Source organism: Stenella coeruleoalba (assembly GCF_951394435.1).
Source record: "Stenella coeruleoalba genome assembly, chromosome: 10".
Taxonomy (NCBI): domain Eukaryota; kingdom Metazoa; phylum Chordata; class Mammalia; order Artiodactyla; family Delphinidae; genus Stenella; species Stenella coeruleoalba.
The window spans coordinates 34,409,348-34,432,357 of record NC_137156.1 but is presented as its reverse complement, the minus strand read 5'-3'; the positions used below and the strand labels follow the sequence as shown (position 1 = coordinate 34,432,357).

General features: G+C 50.5%; 1 protein-coding gene across 2 annotated transcripts in view; it reads right to left on the bottom strand.

Moving 5' to 3' along the window:
- The window catches only part of CCND3 (cyclin D3), an 81,681-nt gene extending 59,314 nt beyond the window's left edge, over window positions 1-22,367 (bottom strand). Inside the window, exon 1 of one of the 2 annotated variants that reach the window (XM_079934164.1) lies at window positions 21,933-22,367. The gene's annotated coding sequence lies outside the window, so the exon portion shown is untranslated. The remainder of the gene's footprint in view (window positions 1-21,932) is intronic. The other variant, XM_079934165.1, reaches the window with a different exon arrangement.
- Window positions 22,368-23,010: the final 643 nt, after the last annotated feature.

The following is a 23,010-nucleotide window of genomic DNA, read 5'->3' as shown; positions in this document are numbered from 1 at the left end:
GAAATGTGTGATGAATGAATGAAGACAGAGGAGATGCCATCTGAAGGGGCCTTGACGGAGCAGGGTCTCGCCAAGGGGAGGAGGGCAGGGGCACGCCCTGGAAGCACAGAGGGGCACGGTTTGTTCGTTCCTGTCCTTCGCCCTGGCTCTCCCCTGCCCTGCACCCTCTCCTCTCTGGCGTCCTTCCTTCCAGTTCTCCCTCCCCCTCTGCTCTGGGTCCCTTGCCTCAGCTGTTTCCATAATCAGGGCCCTGCAGCCTCTGCAGCAGGGAGTGGGAGCCCCTGGCCCTGGGATGGCCCCTGATAAACAGCTGAAGCCCTTGTTTGCAGAATCTGTCGTGTCCAAGGGAAAAGTAGGAAGAAACCACCGGGGCTGGGAGGATGGCTGATAATAAGTCACGTCACTGCTGGGGCCCCTCCACTCTGTCCTCCAGCCTCTGCATCTGGGACCTCCCACTTGTCCTTCAAGACCCAGCGTAGCCATGTCTCTTCTCCACAAAGCCTCCCTTGACTGCACCCCCAGCCCCGCACCTCTTGCAAGCTTCTATTGCGAGCAGCACAGAATCCAGTCCAGCCATGTATTCATCAAGTGGAAACTGCTCAGGTATTAGGGACCCAACCAGCCTGGGAGCTCCAGAGGGCAGACAGTTTGTCTCATGGGCCTAGCACAGAACTTAGGAAAGGTCTGCGAGAATTCTACGAAGACTGAGTAAAATATGGGTGAACGGTTATTCAAAAATTTACATATTGACATTCAAAAATTTACATATTGGTATTCAAAACTTTACATATTGACATAGAAAAAACTGTTTCTTAAAATGGTACGTAGGTAGAAGTCAAGGTCTGGGAATTTTTAATTTTTCCAAAATAATAATTAACGTTTTATATTTTAGCCATAAAATGTTCACTTGAGAGGCCATTTTCATTTCACTTGAGAGATTTTAGAGTAATAACTTTTTCCTTTAGTTTTATATACCCAAAACAAAATTTAAAAGGTATCTCCCCTTCCTTTTATTTATTTATTTTTTCCTGGCCACGCCGCCTGGCACGCAGCATCCTAGTTCCCTGACCAGGGATCGAACCCGCGCGCCCTACATTGGAAGTGCAGAGTCTTAACCACTGTACCACCAGGGAAATTCCTCCCCTTCCTTTTAAAAAATAGTTTAACTAGATATAAATGTTAAGTTTTAAAAATCATTTTAGGGAATTCCCTGGCAGTCCAGTGGTTAGGACTCCGCACTTTCACTACGCAGGGCCCGGGTTCAATCCCTACTGGGCGAACTAACATCCCACAAGCCTCGTGGTGCGGCCAAAACAAAACAAAACAACAACAAAAAAATCATTTTGATTAATCAATGGGATATTTCAGCCATGTTCTAAAATGTACAAATGAGATATTCCTGTGTTTTCAGGCAAACTACTCCATATTTTCAAACAGTTGTAAATTACAATCTATAACTGTATCATATGTAATGCATTAAATAGTATGGATTCATTTTGCATAATGTCAGATACTTACGTAAATTTAGATAGCATAAAAAAATGCTGTTATAAAAAGGATATGCAACATTGGGCATGCAAAATTACCTTAACTTTGTAAAAAGAAAAATAATTATATATGAACAGTATTCTATGATCTTATTTTAAATGAATAAAATTGAGTGTATATGCACAGGAAAAAAGGTTCAAAAGGACACATACCAGCTCTTAACACTGGTTTTCTCCGGGAGGATGGGGCAGAATTTGCACCTTTATTTTCTTCCTGTCTACAATACGTTTTTACAATGACAAAGTTTGTTTTACTTTCATAATTACATTTCTTACTATTCAATTGAATGAATTTCCCTTAAAAATTAAATATAAAAATTAACAATTATTTAAATAGCTGCTTAAATAATTGCATGACAATTATTTAAATAATAAAGAGAGAAGGCTAGAAGGAGACACACAGAATGTAAACTAAGGCTGTCTTTGGGTGGTAAGAACTACGAACGATTTTTCTATATTGTCCAAATTTCCTATATGGAGCAAGTATTCATTTTATAATTTTTTTAAACCTTAAAAATAAACGTTGAATGAATGAATGCATGACTTTCCCAAGCCCTGCTCTGTGCCTGTATCTGACCCGACATGCAGGAGACGTGGCTGTCTCTCTGTCCTCCTTCGCTTCATTACATGGATCAGGTCCTCAGAAGGACCTTGTCCACAGATGTGCATGGTTCAAGCCTCTATCCTCACTGCCCTCCCCAGATCTGGACACCTGCACGATCGTGAGGGCCAGGAGCAAGAATCCCGGGCTCAGGTCAAGATGCTCCTGCCCTGCCCTTGCCTCCATCTCCCAACCCTCCAAACTCTACCTGTTCACTCCAGAGACTGCTCAGCTCTTCCGGAAGCCCTCCCCTCACCCCCAGCCTTCCCTGGTCTCCCTCACCTCCGAATGCCCACAGCATAGAGAACTTGTACCCCAAGACTTCATTTGTTGGACCAGCATTTATCGAGAAGGTACCGTATGCAGGGATGGGTACCATTAGAGAAACAAGGACAGGAGCCCAGAGTCATCAGGCACAGCACCCTTCATATGGGCTAAATGAATGAATGAAAGAAGATGGAAGCCAACTAAGATGCAGACCCTGCCCTCAAGGAGCTCACGGTCTAGTAAGGACAAGAAGCTGCACCCATCCACACCCAACATACACTAGGATGTGCTACCCAGGAGGTGGGATATGTGGGGGGAGCAGCTGAGTGGATTTAAACCAGGCCTTAAAGAATGGCCAAGTTTGGACAGGCAGGGGTGGATGAAAGGAGGACAAAGTACATCCCAAGAAAGGGGGACAGTATGAGCCAAGTGATGGAAGCAGGGACACCCCAGGATGTATCAGCACTCCTGTTGGCAGGAATAGAGTGATAGAGGTTGATTGTGGGTAAAAAGGCTGGAAGGGTGGGCTGAGCCCAGATGCTAGGAGAACCGGAGAACCATGACAAGTTGAATGTGATTTCACAGGGCCTGGGAAGGAAGCCTCTAATGGTCTTTGAGCAGTGATGTCATGGAAACACCCAGTAATCCAGGCAAGTCTCACGGAGGCCTGGGGTAGGCAGGCAGCCACAGGAGCAGAGAAGAGGCACACTGGGGAGATTGCAACCCTTGTTCCCAAGTGGAGAGCATGTCCTTAAAAGAAGAAAGTCACACCCACAAGCCAAAGGGCCCTTTCCCCACCTCACTTTCTTCTACACTGTCTTTTACGTTTGCTAGCCTCTGGCACTATGTTGCTTCAGTACACACCAGAATGAGTGAATGAAGAAACGGATGAACAAATGATTGGATCCCAGGCTGGCAAAGAATGCCTCTGGGCACACATTAAAAGGGTGGAGGTGGGGAAGGGATGGGAGTGTAAATGGAACATAAAACAAACAATCGTTTTGTTACCACTTCCTCTGGGGCCGGGCCATGGTTTTTAACGGTGTGCAGCACGGTCTGGCACGCGCACATCCACACAGACGCACAAAGAGCTATTAATTTACTTCCTTTGTGAGGAGTAAATAAAGATCAGGCCAAAACAGACTCCCCCAAACCGCCAGGGGGTCTCCCCAGGTGTTGGTGCAGCACTTGGCTTAGAGGAGTCACAGGTGGCTGCCTGCTCGTGTCACCCCACCTCCCTTGATGCACGTGTGGGTCTGGTTCACCAGGGAGGCCTCATGTGCAGTGAGGAAGTAGCGGAAGGGGGAGGGTGGCAAGGCAAGGCTTCCTCACCCCTCCTCCAGTGCAGGCCAGGGCAGCAAAATTCACCCACCCACCCAAGAGAGGCAGCAGTGGTACAGCACGGACGCTGGAGGGCCGTGCTGGGCCCAGCAGCCCAGCCTTAGATGCTGAATGCTGCGGGAGAGGGCTGGGCCCGGGGGCATCAGGTATATACCAACCTGTGTGGAGGTACACTCATCCTCATTATTCATGGATTCTCTATTTGTGAATTTGCCTACTCACTAACATTTTTCTGGAACTCCCAAATCAACGCTCCTGCCGCTTTTGCGGTCATTCGAGGACACGCACAGAGCTGTGAAAAATTCAAGTCACCTGACGTGCATGTTCTCAGCTGAGGTCGAACAAGGCGACGCTCTGCCCTCTTGTTTCAGCTCTTGTGCAGTAAACAAGTGTCTTTTTCAGTCTATTCAGTGCCACCTTTTCAGCATGTTTGGCCTTTTTGTTGATTTCACTGTTTAAAATGGCCCCCAAACAGTGCTGATGTGCCAATGATCCTGAGTGCAAGAAGGCTGTGATGTGCATTAGCTAAGCTAACTTCAGGTGTGAGCTATTGTGCCCTGGGCTGTGAGTTCAAGTCAACAACAGATATTAAATAAGGTGTCTTTAAACAGAAACACACATAAAACAAGTACACTGGTTGGCTGATTTAAATGTTGGGACCACAGGCTGGAAGGAACCCAGCCCTGTGTTCCCCTAGGAGCAATGGCTCAGGATTCACTAATTCAGTATTCACAGCGACTTTATAGAACATGACTATATGAATAATGGAAATTGACTGTATTTCAATATTACGATAATCGGGCAGCCATATCTCTGGCTTCCTGTGAATGCCAGTCTGCATCTACTCATCCATTCACCACCCACCACCTACTGAACACCTGCTAAGTGCAAATCTTACATTAAAAGCCAAAAATATATTGGGGCTTCCCTGGTGGCGCAGTGGTTGAGAGTCCGCCTGCCGATGCAGGGGACACGAGTTCGGGCCCCGGTCCGGGAAGATCCCACATGCCGCGGAGCGGCTGGGCCCGTGAGCCATGGCCGCTGAGCCTGCGCGTCCGGAGCCTGTGCTCCGCAACGGGAGAGGCCACAACAGTGAGAGGCCCGCCTACGGCAAAAAAAAAAAAAGCCAAAAATATGGAATGTAGACAGGACCTCTGTCCTACTGACCATCTTAACTGCAGAGATGGGGGCATGTGACTCTGAAGGTTTTATTTATTTATTTGGCCTAAATCCCTAGGTTTACATACCAGTGTTGGGGTCTCAAACTTTTGCCAAGTAGTAAGCGTGCATGAAGGGACACTGGGAGTCCACTCAGGGTCCAGGCAGGGCCTGAGCAAGGCCATGCCTTAGGGAATAAAATGAGAGAGGCCAACGTGAGCAGGCTGACGGCAGGTCTGGGATGCACTAGGAGAGGAAGCAGCGGGCCAGTCAGCCCTCTGCAGAGGCGAGGGCCTGCGGCCTCTCTTCCTGGACTAGCCGGAAGGACTGCAGGGCCAAGGGGGCCCAGAGAGGAGCTCAGAGACCAAAGGCCCCAGACAGGAAGTGTCCCCACATAGATTTCCACTTCCCACGCCACCCTCTTTCCTGGGATCATAGGTAATGGGAGGAAGGATCCCACCCAAACTGGAGCACTGGAGGAGGGGCTGAGAGGAGACATGTGCCCCAGGCACAGGAAGAGAAGTCACCAACCTCACCAACTGAGAAGAAGCAATCCCACACCTAGAATGTGAGAGGGAAGTGGAACCGCCACTCCAATGCCTGCTCTGCCCCCATCCAGCCCCCGCCCAGCTGCCCCAGGACGGCACCCAGGTGAGGCCTGTCATGTGCTTTCAGGGGCTCCCTTTGGGCCTTTCGAGCTCTGAGCCACAAGGGTGGCTCTCAGAGCTGCAATGGCCTGGCCTGGCCTCTATGGGGAGGCAGAAAGGGGACAGGGAACACGGAGGGCTTGTAAGCTCCATGAGGCCAGAGGCTTTGCCTGTCTTGTGCTTTTCTCTTTCACCTGCACTGAACACAGTGCCTGGGGCATTCAAGGCAGGTGCTCACTACAGAGACACTGAATGATGAACGAATGAATGAATGAGCAAGCAAACAATGGGCCCAGAAAACTGTCCGTCAGCATCTAGAGATTCACATCTCCAGAGAGGAGAACCATTTCCCTTGTTTTGGACAAAGCTCAACCTCCTGCCTCAACTCTGTGTACTTTCTGTCTCAGAGACTGAAACATGGCCCTGAGAGCCCTGTAACCCTCCATCTCCTGAGGCTTAAGACGGTCACATCTGATCACTGAGGTGAGGGGACATGATGCTTTTCTACCCCATCTGAGAACAGCAGGGCCACCCAAAGGGGCAAGAGTCGTGTCCTTCAATGAGCCTCACCCCATCCTACAGTGCACCTGGGACAAGGGCTCTGAGGACATCCAGGGGGCTTCTGGTCAGGGCGAAGGAGAGTCAAACCCTCTACCTTTGACTAGAGATAAGGCGGGGGTGCTGGCCCCTCTGCCCTAGGCCTCCCCCAGAGAGAAGTCCATCTTAGAACATTTCTCACACAGGTCCCATGTAGAAAAGCCATCCTCACACGTGTGACACAGGCTCTCTTGGTCCCTGCCTATCTAGATCCTGGGGCAAAGGTTCCTAATTGTCCCACAGCACCCATTTCCCCTTCTTATACCTTTCATACCAGAAGCTCCACTATGTATGATCCCCAGACTCCCTTGCAGCTAAATGTGGTGGGGGACCAACTTTTGGCTAAAGGGATAAGGGATCTGGCAACTTGGGTGTCATGTCCTGAAAAGGAAGGGTCGTGCCCCCTCCTTCCCTTCTCTCCCTTCCCACTGGCTGGGTCATGGACCCAGGGGATGTGGTGGTGCGCCGTCTTCAACATCAAAGGGCCTGGACAAGCAACAGCCTGGGAGGAGTGTGGGTCCCCAACACACAAGGGGTCCGATCGCCTACCAAGGCTTGTAGTGAGAAATTTCCCTTTTGTTTAGGCGCCTGGTTTGGGGGGTCTCTATTACAGCAGTCTAACCTCTCCCAATGCCTATCACAGTCCCTTCGTTGGTGCCAGGTGCCAATGGGTAAAATGTGTAAGAGGGACTTTCCTCATCAGCATCTTCAGCCCTTCAGTTCCGCATCACCTCACTCCATCAGGTCTGCTTTCCCAAGTGTCAGAGAGGACCTTCCAGGGAGACAGGACACCTCCTGGAATGCCACCCCAGCTAACACAAAGGAGGTGAATGTCTCCCTCACTCACAATACATAATTCATTCCTCCCGCGGACTGACCACTTCTCAAACTCTCTCCTTGGTGAGAAAAGACTCTTCTATGCTCAGGGACCACTGTACCTTATCAGGCCAACTCTGTCCTACAGGGAAGGCAACGAGGAAGGGCAGCAAATCTATGTAATCTTGGACAAATCTCTTAGCCCCTCTGAGCCTCGGTTTCTTCCTTTATAAAATGTGGATAATAATCATTGTTTACAGGTCTGTGGAGAGAACTCAAGTTTACATATCTATAAAGTGCGTAGCAGCGTGGCTGACACAGAGTGGGTGCTCACTAAACCACGGCTGTTACTACTATGGAGCTAAATATTGAGGACACAGCTGGAGGAGAGCCCTGAGTGACCTCCCCAGTGGAGGGTGGCTGGAAAGGGAGTGAAAGAGAGAGTTGGGGAGAAGAGACCACAGCCGTAAAGAGGAAGAGAGAGGCAGAGGTGGAGGTGCTATCCGCGGAGAGGAGGGGAAAGGGCTCAGTGATGCCCACATTGGACGAGAGGGTGGAGGCCACAGCTGTGGTGTCTATCAGCTGCCTCTAGCTCACACAACCCCTGGGCCCATCTCACACGGTCTCTACCCAGCACTTCTGTCTGGGTTGGCCACCCTCACTGCCACTGCCATTGTTGCCGCACTGTCAGCTGCTGCGTCTTGCCTCATCTTCCTTCCTGTCCCTGATAGGACAGAAGAAGGGGACGGGAAGCAGCTGCCTTGCCCAGCAACCACTCAAGCCCTGTGGGCTGGAGCGGCCCAGGGTGGTTAAGAGCCAAGGCTCTGCAGACAGACAGGCTGGATTCTGTCCCCCACTCTAGCCCCTAAGAGCTGATGACCTCAGCAAGTTATGTGGCTTGTCTAATCCTTCAATTTCCTCGTCTGCACAAAAGGGATAATAGGGCTGCTGAGAGGAAGGAATGAGATCATGCGTGGTGAGCACCCAGCACAGGGTCTGGCACCATAGCAAGTGTTTAATGAATGGTAGCGACCCTCAGGCATGTAACCCACGCAGGCACACAGAGCCCTGCGCTCAGAAAGGTTCCACCCTTGGTTTAATGCTCTCTTGCCACCATCTTGAAATTCTTAATAATTTTTGAACAAGGGGCTCTGAAAATTATGTAGTGGGTCCTGGCTAGTATATACACTGAGTTGGCTGGCTGTGGGTGACTATGCAAGGGGGGGGGTTGCCCATCAATCTGCTGGAGATGTGGGACATTAGAGGGCTTTGGTGACCTCAAGGGAGTCATTTAAGTGGAGTGATGTGGGATTCTGCCAGGTTGCCTGCAGTTAAGGACTGAGAGGGTGGTGCAACCCCCACGCACACCCTCCCTGGGCATTGTGGTGGGTAGGGGTGCCCTCCCCTCAGGCAGCCAGGCCAATGGGCAGCCTGGGGAGCCCCCCACTACCTTCCTCTTTCAATCATCCTCCCACCAAGTGCAAAGGTGCCCGATGAACGTCAGGGCCAACACCCACCCATCTGCCCCCCTTGGTTTTATCCTTTGTAGGGGAGGACAGAGGCCACGTACAAGCTCAGGAGGATAGGAGTTATGTCCAGAGTCCCTGCATCTTTGGGACATGGAAGTACTACGTGGTGGGAACCAGCGCTAGCCTGAAGCCCCTCAGCGCCCAGGTCCAGCTGAGTCTCACTGTGCAGGTTGGAACTGGAATGGGGGTGACATAGAAGAAGGGTGTTGATGACTCCTGGTGGCCCGAGGGGTTAGCCCAGCCCCAGGAGAGGGAAATATCTGCTCCTTCTAGCTCCTTGATTTTAAATCCCAGGTTAGCACATCTATCAAGTGGTCTGGGGTAGTAACTTGAAACCTCAGGAGACAGGGAGACTTGCAGGGGGTTCCGTGGAGCTGGGGGTCCCCCTGGGCACTATGATGAGGAATGACCCCCTCAGGCGGCACACCTTGTACTTGCTGTCTGTCTCCCCTACTGCACTGTGAGCTCCTGGAGGGTCGGGCTCACCCACAGTGAGAACCAGATGTTGCAGACCCAGCCATCAAGACCACTGCATGCCCTCCTCCCATGCACCCCACGCTGCCTCAGGTCCTGCCTCAGCTTCCCCAGACTCGCCACCACTACCACCACCACCCTCTTCTGTTCCTGGGCCTTCCTGGAGTAGCCCACGTGTGAGTCTGAGGGTGGCCCAGGCTGGCAGGTGGAGCCCGGCCCTGGATGAGGCCTCTCTTCATCCGCCTCCGGCCACCTGTCCGGGGCACTCACTCCCTTCCAGACAGCTGGAGAGCGGCCCTGGAGCCTCTGGTTAAGGGAGGGGAGTGAGTGTGGGAAGTTCTAAGGGACCTGAGCCAAGGCTGCGGGGAGGCCCTTCTAGCCGATGGGGATGCTGAGTGTGCATGTGTGGGGTGGGGTGGGCGAAGGCACTCGGGAGAAGTGAGAATTGGGGGTGGGGTCAGAGAATGGAATGTGGAGTTCATTCTCCTGGGGGCACAGCTGTGTATTTTGATCTTCTCCGTCAGCTGCAGCATATTCCTTATCTTGGGGCTCAATCCAGACTCCACCTCCTTCTCTGTTGCTGAGCTGCAGAAGGCAGATACTGTGGGATACAGCCGGCACCCTGCTCACTACCTTAGCTCCCCGCTGCTCCTAGCTGCTAAAAGGGACAAGGAGCGAGCAGCACCCCCGCCCCAAAGAAAGACCTGCTGCCTACTTCAGATCCATCCTGTGCCCGTCCATGGGTAAGTGGATCTTGAAAGTCAGTCATCTCACATTAAGACCCACCCCCAAATGCCAAGACAACCCAAGTTGTCACCCCAGAGTTGCCTGGATATTTCAGCTTTACAGGTGCCATAGAACTTGAAGGGTCGGCAGATAGCGCTGCTCAGCTGGGAACTTGAAGCAGAGGCAGCTGTCACCTCCCAGGCCACACCAGGCCATCCTCTGGGCCGTCACACTGCCTTCCTTGTGCCAACTTTTTACGTGGCACCTAATGTCTCCAATGAGATGCTGTGAAAATAATAAGACTGATTTTCTATATACTTATGGAAACACAACTCATGACTTTTTTTGCATTTCTCTTGTTATTGCAGAACTGGAACATTTAGAAAAGGGGAAAAAGTAGAAAAGAAATCACCCATAGTTCTACTGCCCTCAAAAAACAACTGCTGTTCACATTTTGGTATATTTTCTTCCAGTCTTTTCTCTATGTGTGTATATGTGTGTATGTGTGTAAAACATACAGTTGTAAATGTATTGTATGTATGCTTTTGCATCCTGATTTTTTTCCTTAACATTAACATATAGGTAATTTCTGTGATGCCACATGTTTTTGCAATTGGACGTTTTTAATGGCTACCTAATATTCCCATTTACTGGGTGTAGTATACCTTGCTTAACCATGCTCTATTGGGAGGCATTTAAGTTGTTCCAATTTTTTGTCACTGTACATAATAACACCCTGATGAAAATCATCATGGACAAAATTTTTTCCTACATTTAGAATTACTTAAATTAGGATAGAGCCTGGAAAGTAGGATTTCTAAAGCAGAGGGTCAGAATATTCTGGAAGCATTTGATTTGATACCTTTAGCCAAACTGCTTTCTGAAGGGAGAATTTACCACATGGCAAGGTCACCAACAGGCAAGAACACAGCCATTTAGGTCTACCATCGTGTAGGGCCACCACTCACTGTTAGGTATCTTTTTATGTGCCTAAGTCGTGCTCCCTTTTGTAGACTATTCTTTTTTGGCTGCTAAATACACGGTCCCCTTTCCAACAGCACTGTCACTTCCTTTCAGGAGGTTACCTCTCCCCTAGTGCAAATCCAGGAGCCAGCCCGCCTGACCTGCAGCTCAGAAACTGGAGCGGCCGGCCCGTCCATTCCCACCATGCTGTCCGTCCTTCTGCCCAGCCCTCAGGCACTTTGTCATTTTCTGCTCATTTCCAGTTTTCCAGCCTTTCTGGTGAGTCTATGGGTTCCCAACCTTCTTCCAATAAATTCCCTTTGCCTTACATTGGACAATCTGTTTGTGTTGCTAACAGAACCTTGAAAATACTGATACTTGGCCAACTTAGCGTTTTTCAAATTGCAAGTCAGGATGCTTTACTGGGTCATGAAGTCATAAAGCTAATCTTGACCAGCATTTAAAAAAAATGAAACAACAGAATAAAAAAGAAAATATCAAAAAGTACATCCTCTGGAGTGAGGGGAAGTATTGCTTAGTGAATGAAACTTGTTTTACGCATGTGTGTTTGTGTGCAATCGTATGAAATAGGTTAAAATGAAGACATTTCTAATTTTGAAAAACACTGCCCTAATTGAACTTGAGTTACTTGCAAATAAAGAACAATCAAGACCAATCTGTCCTAGATGTTTTTTATATTTCTCCCCAAATCTTTAGTACCTAGGAAAATGGACTTCTTTGCCAAGAGAACAGTATATTTCAAGGTCCACCCACTATTTTCTCTCTATTAATAGCCTGACATCTCCTCCCACCCTTTACTTGATGATACTTAATGATAATGGACATCTTTTCCTCTTGGTCTTTAAATTTCTCTTAATAGCACCAATATTCTGCCAGCCCCGCAGGCTGAAATATCCTGGGGTAGTCCTTGAATTCGCCTCCATTCATTTACTCACCACCTACTGTAGCCCAGTAGGAGAGAAGGCGAGCTAGCAGTAAACTGCAATACACGGCAACATACTTCATCTTAGAAGTACACATGGTAGCTAACAGGGGAAGGGCAGGGCCATTTCACAGGGCGGATGACTCTTCATACCTTCCTACCAAATAATTACTAAGTTCTGTTGCTTCTACTTTCAAAATATTTTGCCAAATCGCCCCCTTGTTTCCATTTCTACTGCGTCACCCTAGTTTCAATCTTTTTTATTTTATGTAGACTCTTGCCTACTGCCCTAGAAATCAGTTCTGATCGTGTCGCTTCTTTGCTCAAAAGTCTTCAATGGCTCCCACTACCTCCTAAATAAATCCAAACTCCCCAACCCAACACTGTTGATTTGGCTCCTCCACCATCGCCCCGAAATTTCTTTCCAGCTCCATGTCCCACTATGCCCCTGGAACAGGTCCACAAGGTCCTCTCTTCCCAATCACCTATCTGTGTGAGGCCCGATTTTCTTCATATAAATTGACCAAAACAACATATTGCAACAGACTGAAGTAGAAGCAGATAGGAGAATCCAGCTGTCTTCTATTAGGCCAAGCATTAAAGAGATTTGTGAAAAATGTAAAACAAGGCCACACTTCAATTTTCTTTTCTTTTTTGGAAAATATAGTTATTATCTTATAAAATATATGCTGCTGTGTTAACATGCAATGATTATTTTATTGTTACTTTAAAGGAATTAATAAATATGTTTAAAATTTCTCATTTAACATATTTTTATTAGAAATCAAATGTCAATAGCTACAACTTTGAAAAGTAAAAGCTCTTTGGGATCCTCAATAATTTTTAAGGATGTAAAGTGTTCCTGAGACTAGAAAGTTTGAGAACTACTGCCTGTGATCTAACATGTCAGTTAAAGCAGACACAGGGTCTCTGAAATGCCCCTGCCCTCTCCCCTTTCTCATGTTTTACTTCCCTGCCCCAGTGTGTTGCTGGCGATTTTAAACCATTAAAGAAACAAAAAGTGGTCATATGAAGAATAATTATTCTTTTTTTTTGCGGTACGCGGGCCTCTCACTGTTGTGGCCTCTCCCGTTGCGGAGCACAGGCTCCGGACGCGCAGGCTCAGCGGCCATGGCTCACGGGCCCAGCCGCTCCGCGGCATGTGGGATCTTCCCGGACCGGGGCACGAACCCGTGTCCCCTGCATCGGCAGGCGGACCCTCAACCACTGCGCCACTAGGGAAGCCCAAGAATAATTATTCTTATAGAAATAATAGTGATTATAGAAACAGCCGCTAGTTATTTTAGAATAATAATAATATAAAGAAGAAATAAACCTAGGGAAATCCCTGGCGTTCCAGTGGTTAAGACTCCACGCTTCCACTGCAGGGGGCACGGGTTCAATCCCTGGTTGGGGAGCTAAGATCCCACAAGCCATGCAGCACAGCCAAAAAAAAAAAAAACCAGAATAAATAAGCCAAATAATTGCCATAGAATTAAGAATAGAAGAATGATTACACCTATACGATGGCTTTCAGTAAAAAACCAAACCCTCAGATATTCAGAAAAGTAAAAAGATGCAAAAGCAACCACCATTTAAAATTGCTCCTGAATATTCTCCCATCAAATCCACTCCTTTTTCATTTTCTCAAATGTCACCTCCAGGACTTTCCTGGTGGCGCAGTGGTTAAGAATCCGCTTGCCAGGGGCTTCCCTGGGGGTGCCCCGGTCCGGGAAGATCCCACATGCCGCGGAGCGGCTGGGCCTGTGAGCCATGGCCGCTAAGCCTGCGCGTCCGGAGCCTGTGCTCCGCAACGGGAGAGGCCACAACGGTGAGAGGCCCGCGTACTGCAAAAAAAAAAAAAGAATCCGCCTAACAATGCAGGGGACATAGGTTCGATCCCTGGTCTGGGAAGATCCCACATGCCGCGGAGCAACTGAGCCTGTGTGCCACAACTACTGAGCCTGCGCTCTAGAGTCCGCAAGCCACAACTACTGAGCCCACGCACCGCAACTCCTGAAGCCCACGTACCCTAGAGCCGGTGCTCCATAACAAGAGAAGCCACCGCACCGCAACGAAGAGTAGCCCCTGCTCGCCACAACTAGAGAAAGCCCACGTGCAGCAACGAAGACACAACTCGGCCATTAAATAAGTAAAAATGGCATCTCTGAGGAGAAATTCCTGGTTCCATCCACAAGCAACCGCTCCTTCCTCCAGATTCCCACAGTACTGTCACTCAAACCTTTCTCGCAACCCAGGGAGCCCATAAGAGCCCATAAGCGAATGCATACTGAATTCCTAAATGTGCACATTTAACTACCACAAATCCAGTATTATCTACTGGAGGAGATACCAACCAGCCTCAGAAACTCACGTATTGTTCATACAATGTGGGCCCTTCCCCAAGCTCAGCATAATCTTCCACCAAAGACTCTGCCACCTGTCCCAATGAAAACTGGCTGTGCTGGAGATCCTTAGAGATGGGAGAGAATGCCCAAGCCATGCATACTGTGTTTTAGGAGCAGTTTAAGGAGACTTAAATAGTAATGTTGACATGTATTTTGTTTTTACACTGACTGTGAACTCAACACAGCATAAAATGTGGCTCTACTGTAAATGAGGAATGGACAAGACCTCTGGGGCTTATAGATGTTGTTGGAGGGATATGCCAGGTGGGTGAACTCACGAGTCCTACACAGTCCTGTCCTCTGGGCAGGGTGTGTGGCCTCCACCCCGGGCTGGAGCTGCTGCCTGTTTTGGGATGGAGTATCTAGAAGGTAAAGGTTGCAGGCCCAGCACCAGGACCCAGCTTAACCACCAACTCCAGAGGTGTGCCCGCAGCCACTGTCCTGGTGGCACACCCCTGCCAAGGAAAGAAAGGAAAGGAAAATGAGCATGGAGGGGGGAGGGGAGGGAGCTGGAGGAAAAGCTTGTTTGCACCATGTTGCAGTTAAGGCAGCTGTGGTCGGGCTGATTCATCCAGGGTGCCCCAGAAAGGTCAGGGCCCCAGCCCCACCTAGCAAAGCTCACATCGCCACCACCCACTCCTGCTTCCTGGGTAGTGTGCAACACCTGACCTGCCTGCTGGGGCAGGGCAGGGCCCTCCTTGCTCCTTCCCTGCCGTCTTGATTGGCTTAGGAGACAAGCCTGCAGCTCCAGCCAGGAGCACTGAGGGATAGAGGAGGCCCCGGGCTTGCCTGGGGGATGCGTATCCACACCATCACACCTCCACACAGATGTGCAGATCATACACAAACACACTGTCACACACAGGCAGTTCGGGGGCCTACCAGCCTGCTCTCCCCGGTCCTGATGCTGTGTTCAGGACATCTCAACAGGGAACTTGGGGTCCCCTCACACTCCCCCTGGTGGGTGGGCACTCCTAAGTGCACGCGCGCACACATACACACACACAGAGTGCGCATGAAAAGTCTGACTCCAGTCAGGGTTCTTTCAGCACTGGGCTCTCAACACTGGCTGTATGACCCTGGGCAAGTTACTTAACCTCTTTGCCTCAGTTTCTCCATCTGCAAAGTGAGGAAACCTCGGAGGATTCTTGTGAGGAGTAAATGAGAAATGAGTTAATAAATATGCATATTTATTATAAACTTATTTACACATGGTATATATTATACGTAGGCACTTTCCACAGTCACCGGCACATGGAAGTACTGTGCAAACATATGCGCTTATTACCCCCAACATCTTCACTGCCACCTGCCTGTGAAGAAATGAGGGTTCGGAGAAAATCCACACAATAGATTCCTACAAGGAATACCAAAAATGACTCCTAGAAGCTGCGATAGAGGAGAAGCAGGGGAGATGCAAGACTTTTGAGGACCACCCAGGAAGCACCAAGCTCATGTCCAATGGTTGGGAAGAGTTTTGAGTTAGAACCCAAGAGGCTGGGCCCCGGGCAGAAAAAGACTTGGAGACCAAGAGACCCAAGAGGAAAAACTCAGCCTGGTCCTAAAGGTAGAATTCTAAGAAAAGGTGGTGGCTGCCCCTAAGACCAGCAGGTACCAGCTGACTGGAAAGAAAAAGAGAGAGGGCCTGGGAAAACGACTCAAATGTTCTACATCCTGGCCTATGCTCAGCCATCCAGCACATCTGAGAGTTTGTAACCCCAAGATCCTTACTCACTGGGATGAAAATAGATTCCACCTCTGAACAGTCTCCAAGTTTGTGGTTCTGTAGTAGATACTGCTTAGAGAAAAGGGAATAGGGCTGGAAGGAAAGGAAAAAGCAGCCCTGACTCTCAGAGGCCTGGTGTTGGGAGGAAACAGCACTCTTCCCCTCCATAATCCAAAGACAGCTTGGGATATCCACTTGCCAGAGAAGAGTAAATCCTCCCCGGCGTCTTATTCCAAGCTGATGCCTCAGCACCCAGCAGAGTGAGCTTAATAAACCAGAGCTCAGGAAGGAGAGTCTGTGAAGGACAGACAGGGGAAGGCAGCCTCGGGGCCTTCTGTGCCCCATCCTCCCGTCCCCTGGCCAGTCCTCTCCTCCTCCCACAGCCTCTAACACCTCCAGCTGGAGCCCAAGTTGGAGCCCAAGGTCTGCATCTGTCAGAGGCCCTGCTCCGGCTTCCTTTCCCAGAGGAGGGGCCCCCAGAGGAGGGGCCAGGAGACGCAGCCTGGAGGGAAGAGAACAGAGAACAGAAGGCAGGACGAGCTGCAGCAGACGGCACTGGGGCCAGAACTGGGAGTTTCTGTCCCAATTTCAACTATTCTGTCCAGTTGTCTGACCACAGGCCAGAACTGGTGGGTTGATTTTTATTCTAGAAAAGAGGATGAGATGAAGTCATTGGTGGGATGGTGAGGAAAGAAACCAGGGCTGCCCCCTTGTTTTTGGATAGCCCTCCATGCCCAGCCCCGGGAGCTCAGTCTGCGAGATGATCGTGATGGTGATATGATGGCGACAGAGGTATCACATATAAGGGTCTATGACCTGTTTGGCACTTGGCAGGGCTTTGAGTGTATTAACTCCTAAGCCTGGTGCAGAGCGTGGGCCCTGAAGCCTCGGCTCCTTACCCTGTGTATCCACTCTGTGCCTCAGCTTCCTTGTCTGTAGAGACCTAATGATAGTACCTCTCTCACAGAGCTGCTGTGAGGACACAAAAATTTCACACCTGGCAAGGGAATCCCCTGGCAGAGTCCAATGGTTGGGACTCCACGCTTTCATTGCCGAGGGTGCGGGTTCAATCCCTGGTCAGGGAACTAAGATCCCACAAGCCACACGGTGCAGCCAAAAAAGAAAAAAAGAAAAAAAAAATTCTACAGTGAAAAAAGATCACAGCTGGCATATTGGAAGCACTCGACGAATATCAGTACGATTAATCCTCACAACGAGCCAGTGAGGTAGGGACTACAGCTGCACCCACTTGACAAGTAAGGAAACCGAGTTTCACACAGCCAGGAAGAAGCCAAGCTAGGACTCAAACCTGGGTGGTTTCTGCACAGAGCATAGGCCCTCTGAGCCACTCCATGAGAGAAAGCACGGATTAGTGGTCATGTGTACAAACTTTACAGCCAAATGGCCACGTCAGACTTCCAGTTCGGCCACTGTCCTTCTGTGTACATGGAAGCCACCTGCTTAACCCTCGGTGCCTTGGTTTGCTCTTCTATAAAACGGGCCTCTTGCCTGACAGGGTTGTTTTTGGCGGGTGGTGGGTAGTGAGTTCCTAAGTGCTTGAAACATGCTGGTTATGGCCTTGCTCTCTGGGCCTGGCCTCTATGGCGCCCTCTGGCCACAGGGCTTGGAACTGCACTCTCTGTCCTGGCACACGCAGGGCCCTGCCTGCTGTGCCCCTGGGGCCCCAATGGCCCTGGGCCTTTCTAAGGGGCGGCGAGGGTTGGAGGGGGGCAGAGAACAGCAAGCAGATCTGAGTCAACAAACGAGGCACCAGGCAAGCCCTCTGCTGCCCCTCCTTCCTAGGGACAACGTCTAGGCCCCTGCTGTCTCTCCTTAGGAGTGGCTGTCCTGGGGTTGTTTAAGCAGGGTGGGAGAACTGGTCAGGCCGCTGAGGGCAAATAGTTTCCGAGAGGTGCGGCTTTCAAGTATCTTAAAAGAGATGACATGACATGGGTGTCATGCCCTCGAATGCTAGGAAAGGCCATGCCCATGAGGGCTGCGGGTCTTACCCTCTGCTCCTGACACGGATCCTTCTATTTCAGAGCAAAGGAAGGTCAAGGAGGGGGAAGCGAAGGAAGGGAGGGAGGGGAACCCTTGACCTGGGGAAGGGAGACTGCCCCAGGGGCGGAGGCCTGCTTGTTCTGGCCTGAGCCCAGAGGAAACCTGAGAGCGCATTTTACAGGGGCTGTGCTGGGTCAAAAGTGGCTCTCTGGCCCCTGGCGTGTAGATTGCTGAGGAAGGGGTGGGGGATAGGCCCCAGGAAACCAGCTGGTGGCTGAAGGACCAGGTGGCGCTCTTCACCCCATCCAGCAGCCCTGGAGCCACACACTGGGCAACAGCTCCACCTGGTGGACAGATGGGGAGGGAAGCCGGTCAATAATCACATGGGAGGCTTAGAGGTGGAAGGGGCTCTGAGGCCTTACTTGTTCACAGAAGCCCCTCCCAGGCATGTGCTCTAGACTCCCCTAGATGAGGAATTCACTTCTGCAGAAGGGGATTAGGCAATTATTTGTTAGAAAGTGCTTATGTTTTTTGGAAATCTGTCTCCACCAGTCCCCTAACTGGGGGCTACCAAAGGCAACCTTTCAAATGTTTGAACACAGCTACAGTATCCCTCCCAAATCTTCTCCCCATTTGCTTCAAAATTCCAGTTTGGCCTTAACCTTTCACCCACTACATCTTCCTTTCCCTTGGGTATCTTTTTTTAATATATTAACTTCCAGAGAATCTCTCTTCCAATTCTATACCCAAACCACTCCCCACACACACTAGTAGCACCATTTTAAAACATCTTTGGATCTCAACCTCCTATTGTGCAGGGTCTGATATGTTGGGGAAGTTGATGCTCTAATTTGAGAATTAAATAGATGTCAAGAGCACAGCCTCTGAAGTCAGATAGACCAGTGTTCAAATCTGGGCTCTGCCACTTACTAGCTGTGTGACCTCAGGCAAGCTTCTAAGCCTTTCTGAGCTTCAGTTTCCTCATCTATAAATTGGGAATAGAGGCATTTACTACCTGGAGTTACAGTGAATATCAAATGAGATAAGGCAGGTAGAACACTTAGGACAGCTCCTGGCAACATCATTCAGCTCCTACGTGGCCATTATAACCACATTTTTCTCGTGTTTGGGGCTGTAGGGAGCGCTTTGGGGAAGAGTAAGGTGAAAGGGCAGAGAGGAGAAAAGAAGACTTTGTGGAGTTAGCCTTTCCCATCTAGCACAAATCCCAGGTGAAATCCAACAAATGAGTACCTTGTTGCAATCCCATTTCCAGGGGTGTCTGACCACCTCCACACCCTCACCGACCCACACATAAACACACACACACACACACACACACACACACACACACACGCATAAACACGGGCGGGCCTTGACAGTTCTTTGACACTCAGAGGGTTTAAAATTTAAATGTCTTTGAAGGCAAGAGAAACACACCAAAATAAACACACCTCCAGCTCAGCAGAGAAAGGGAAACTTGGCAGGGGCCCCAGAACTTTCCCCACCCCCAGCCCTCCCTAAACTTCCTCTTGTGGTTTCTCAAGAGTACAACCTGTTCTCAACCTAGAGAACAGCGCCTGGGGCAGGGGGCTGGGGCTTGCTGAGGCTTCCATAGCACCCCACCCTATGATGAAAAGGAAGGAGGGTGTCTGTGTAGAGGAGTGGCCTAGAGGTCCACATAGTTCTGACCTTCACATCCTGCTTACCAGTGATATCGGTGTGGCCGCCCTCTACCCTCAACTCCCAGCATCAACAACCATCCCCCCAACCCACACCCCTCCCTCAAAGGCAGAGGCTAGAGGTAGTTTGACTGCAGGCAGAGAAGGACAGCCTCTGGGCCTCCCCAGATCTGTTTAGAGGGCTAATGTGAGAAATCTAGAGTTTCAGAAAAGTAGTGGAAAAATGGCTGGAATCCATGGAACCTCTGCCCTGTGGCCCGGCTGGCATCATGGGCAAGTCCCAGTCTGCCTGGAGGGATGGGGTCAGATGCGTGGATGCAGCTTTGGGATGCAGCTTTGGGATGCAACAGCTGTGAGGAAGTAAGGTGTGCATCTTAAGATTGCTTCTACTCCCTGACCATCTTCCTTACTCAGCTACAAAGCTGGATTGTTCCCCTTGGAATCTAGAATATGAGGGTCTCTGCTCTTAAAGATTCCCAGCAAAAGAGGTATCTTGGTTTCCCATCTCCCCAGATTCTGGCACATCACCTCCATGCATCTTTCTTGCATGAAACCTTGGTTTGTTCCTCTTGGTGACTGAGGCTTACTCAGGAGAAAACACACACACACACACACACACACACACACACACACACACACACACACACGGCCATTAGGAAAGGATACCAGCTCTGTGTAGTCTCCACAACTCCAGGCCTGCTGGGGCTCCCTGTAAACAGCACCAGTGCCCACACTCAGCTAACAGATTGCTCTCCTCTGTATCTCCCGAGACACAGGACCATAGCCTCCCTTTTGGAAATTCCTAAGCCCCTGGCTCAAGGGCACATTCCATATGGTCAGTCAAGGAGGCAGGCTAGCCAAATGGTTAAGAACAGGGTCTCCCAAGTCAAGTGACCCGGGTTTAAATCCCAACCCTGTCCTCTTTAGGAAAATTATCTCCTCCATGCCTGAGTTTCCTCATCTATAAGATGGAGATAAGCCTAGTGCTCACCTCATAGAACTGTTAGGAGGATTAAATGAGACATTACACCTAAAACATTTAGAAGAGTACCTGACAGTGCTATATAAGCCTTAGCTAGTATTCTGAACCTTTGAAGGAAGGAAATGGGAAAGAAAAGACACTTGGGATCATGGAGATCATGGTCTCAAGGACGGATCTTGCTGGAATTCTCAGATACGCTTTTGCTCCTAAGTTCCAGGGGAGTAGAAGCTCTGACTTGTTTACCATTATATCCCCAATATTTAGCCTGTGCAGACAGTGCAGCCACAGCAAACAGGTGGTGAAAGAATTCACCATGTCAGCCATCTCGCAAATGAGCCTGGGAATTGAAAGAGCAGAAGAATCTTCAGGAAAGCAATGGTAGATCCAGTTCTTTTCACTCATGTCTAGTTCCAAAGAGAATTGAGGTGGGGGGGGGGGCAGAGAGCAAGGATTTGTTAGAAGAAACAGTCCTAGCAACCAGGGATGGGGGGCGGTGCCCCAGGATTGTATGACTGTTACATCACCCTGGGGTAGACTCTCCCAGCTGCACCTAGCTGGGAATTTCTGGGGTCTTTGGGACCAGCCCAGAAACATGCCTTTCCCTGAATTCATCCAGTTCATTCCTATCTCTTCTTCAGGTCTAGACAGTGGGTTAAAGAGAGCAAGAGCTGTTTCTGGGTCCCTATTGTTTCCCAACTCCCAACACCACAGTCAGGGTTCAGTCCAGCTCTGCAGAATAAGTTCCCACAAAGACTTCCCCCCACTTCTCTGCCTGGTGACTATTCATCATTCAGAACCAACTCAAATGTCCTCTTCTCTCTGAAGCCTTCCCAGCCACCCCAACGTGACACTTCGTCTCTGTTGTTCTATGACTCAGGCGAGATCACTGTGGATGAATAACATCACTGCACGCTCAGCATCCCAACCAATCCCACACACAGTAGGTGCTCAATGTTTGCACATGAATACATTAAGGCTCCCTCAGTAACAGCAACCAATTTCTTCGGTTATTCCTCTTGTTGACACATTAAAAGACACAGAAGAGGGTAAGGCCATCAATTGCGTACCCATCAGACACCAGAGGGACCTCCACTGAGAGGTCCCTCTTTCCAGTCCTGTCCTCTGGCCTCCTCCCTCGGCCCTGGCTGGCAGGATGACCCCAAGGCTCCCTGCCCACACGGCTTCTGCCCTCCTTCCGCCTCCCACCCCATCTCTGAGGTATGAAGAATGACAACAGACAGCCCAGTGAGGTCACTGGGCTTCCAGATCAGCTTGGAGGGTGGCTGTGCAGACACAGAGGAAGCTCAGGGCTTTGGGGGGCTTCTCCGCCCTTCAGCCACGTGCAACTCAGAAAGAAACTGACCCGAGCTTTGAGAGACAACCGGGAGGTGACGAGGACACCATGACCTCCTTAACCCCTCCACCTCAGACCCCCCGCCCAGGTGTCCAGCCTCAGCTTGGAGGCCCCAGCGAAGAGGGCAGACGCTGACACCCATCTGTCTTGGCTTCTCCCGCCCTCGAGCCTACCTCCTCGGCAGGTGAGCCCCCCGGAGCACCGACTGTGGCTGCACACACTCTCTCCCGCCGCCTCTCGCTTCTGTCTTTGGGGACATGGGGAGGGGGTCGCCACCTCCAGCCACGGCGAGGGGCGTGCACCCCTCCCCCAGGCGCCCAAACAGAACCAGTTTCCACCGCCGCAGGCGCGGCGTGTTTACAAAGTCGCCGCCGCGCCGCCAATCCCGAGTTTAAAGCTGGGCAGGAAGTGGGGAAGAGGGGGCGGGGGAGACAAAGGGGCTGGGTGCTCCGCTCAGCTAAGGTTTGGGCCCCGACTCCTCCCGGCGGCTCAGCCTGCGCAGCGACCCCAGCCCGCACATCCCGCTGCACGTTCCCCCGGTGAGGGGCGGGGGTGCCCCCCAGCCGCAGGTGCGCCCCGCGGATAGGCGCGGCGCAGTTTTCCAGACATCTGCCTGTGAGCGTTTTCCACTCATCCACTCGCCTCTCAGGAAATAAATAACATTAGGCGCTGCTTCTTGACCTCTTACTCTCCGTCTGCACAGTGATAGACCCTTTGAGTGTATTAGCTCATTTTACCCCCTGCTATCCATCCCATCCCAGTTTCGCAAAAGACGAAACCGAGGCACAGTGAGATTAGGTAATGTGCCCGAAATCCCACAGCTGCCGAGTGCTGGGATTCAAACCCAGCTTCTGCGTCCTGCCAGACACCCGCAAACGGAGACGAATGAGGCGTGGTGCACGATGGACTCCCATCCGGAGATGCTGACCCGCGAGTGAACCGCAGAAAACCACATGCACCACGTTGACGCAACGGCCTGGGAGTAAGGCGGGCAAGGGACAGCCTCTTGCCGCCGGCGCTTCCCGGCTCGCCCGGCAAATACCTACGGATTAATACACGGCGAGAAGGCAGCGGGATGCATTGGAACACCTGGATTGGGTGGCTGTTGCGATCTAGTTACAAGTGGGCTGAGGGGCCGCCAGCACAAAACAAGGTTTCCCCAAATTTCCCGCTCAGAAGAATCACCTGGAGGTTTTAAGAATACAGAATCCCAGACCCCTCCCCTAGAGAGTAAATGATGGGGACCCAGCG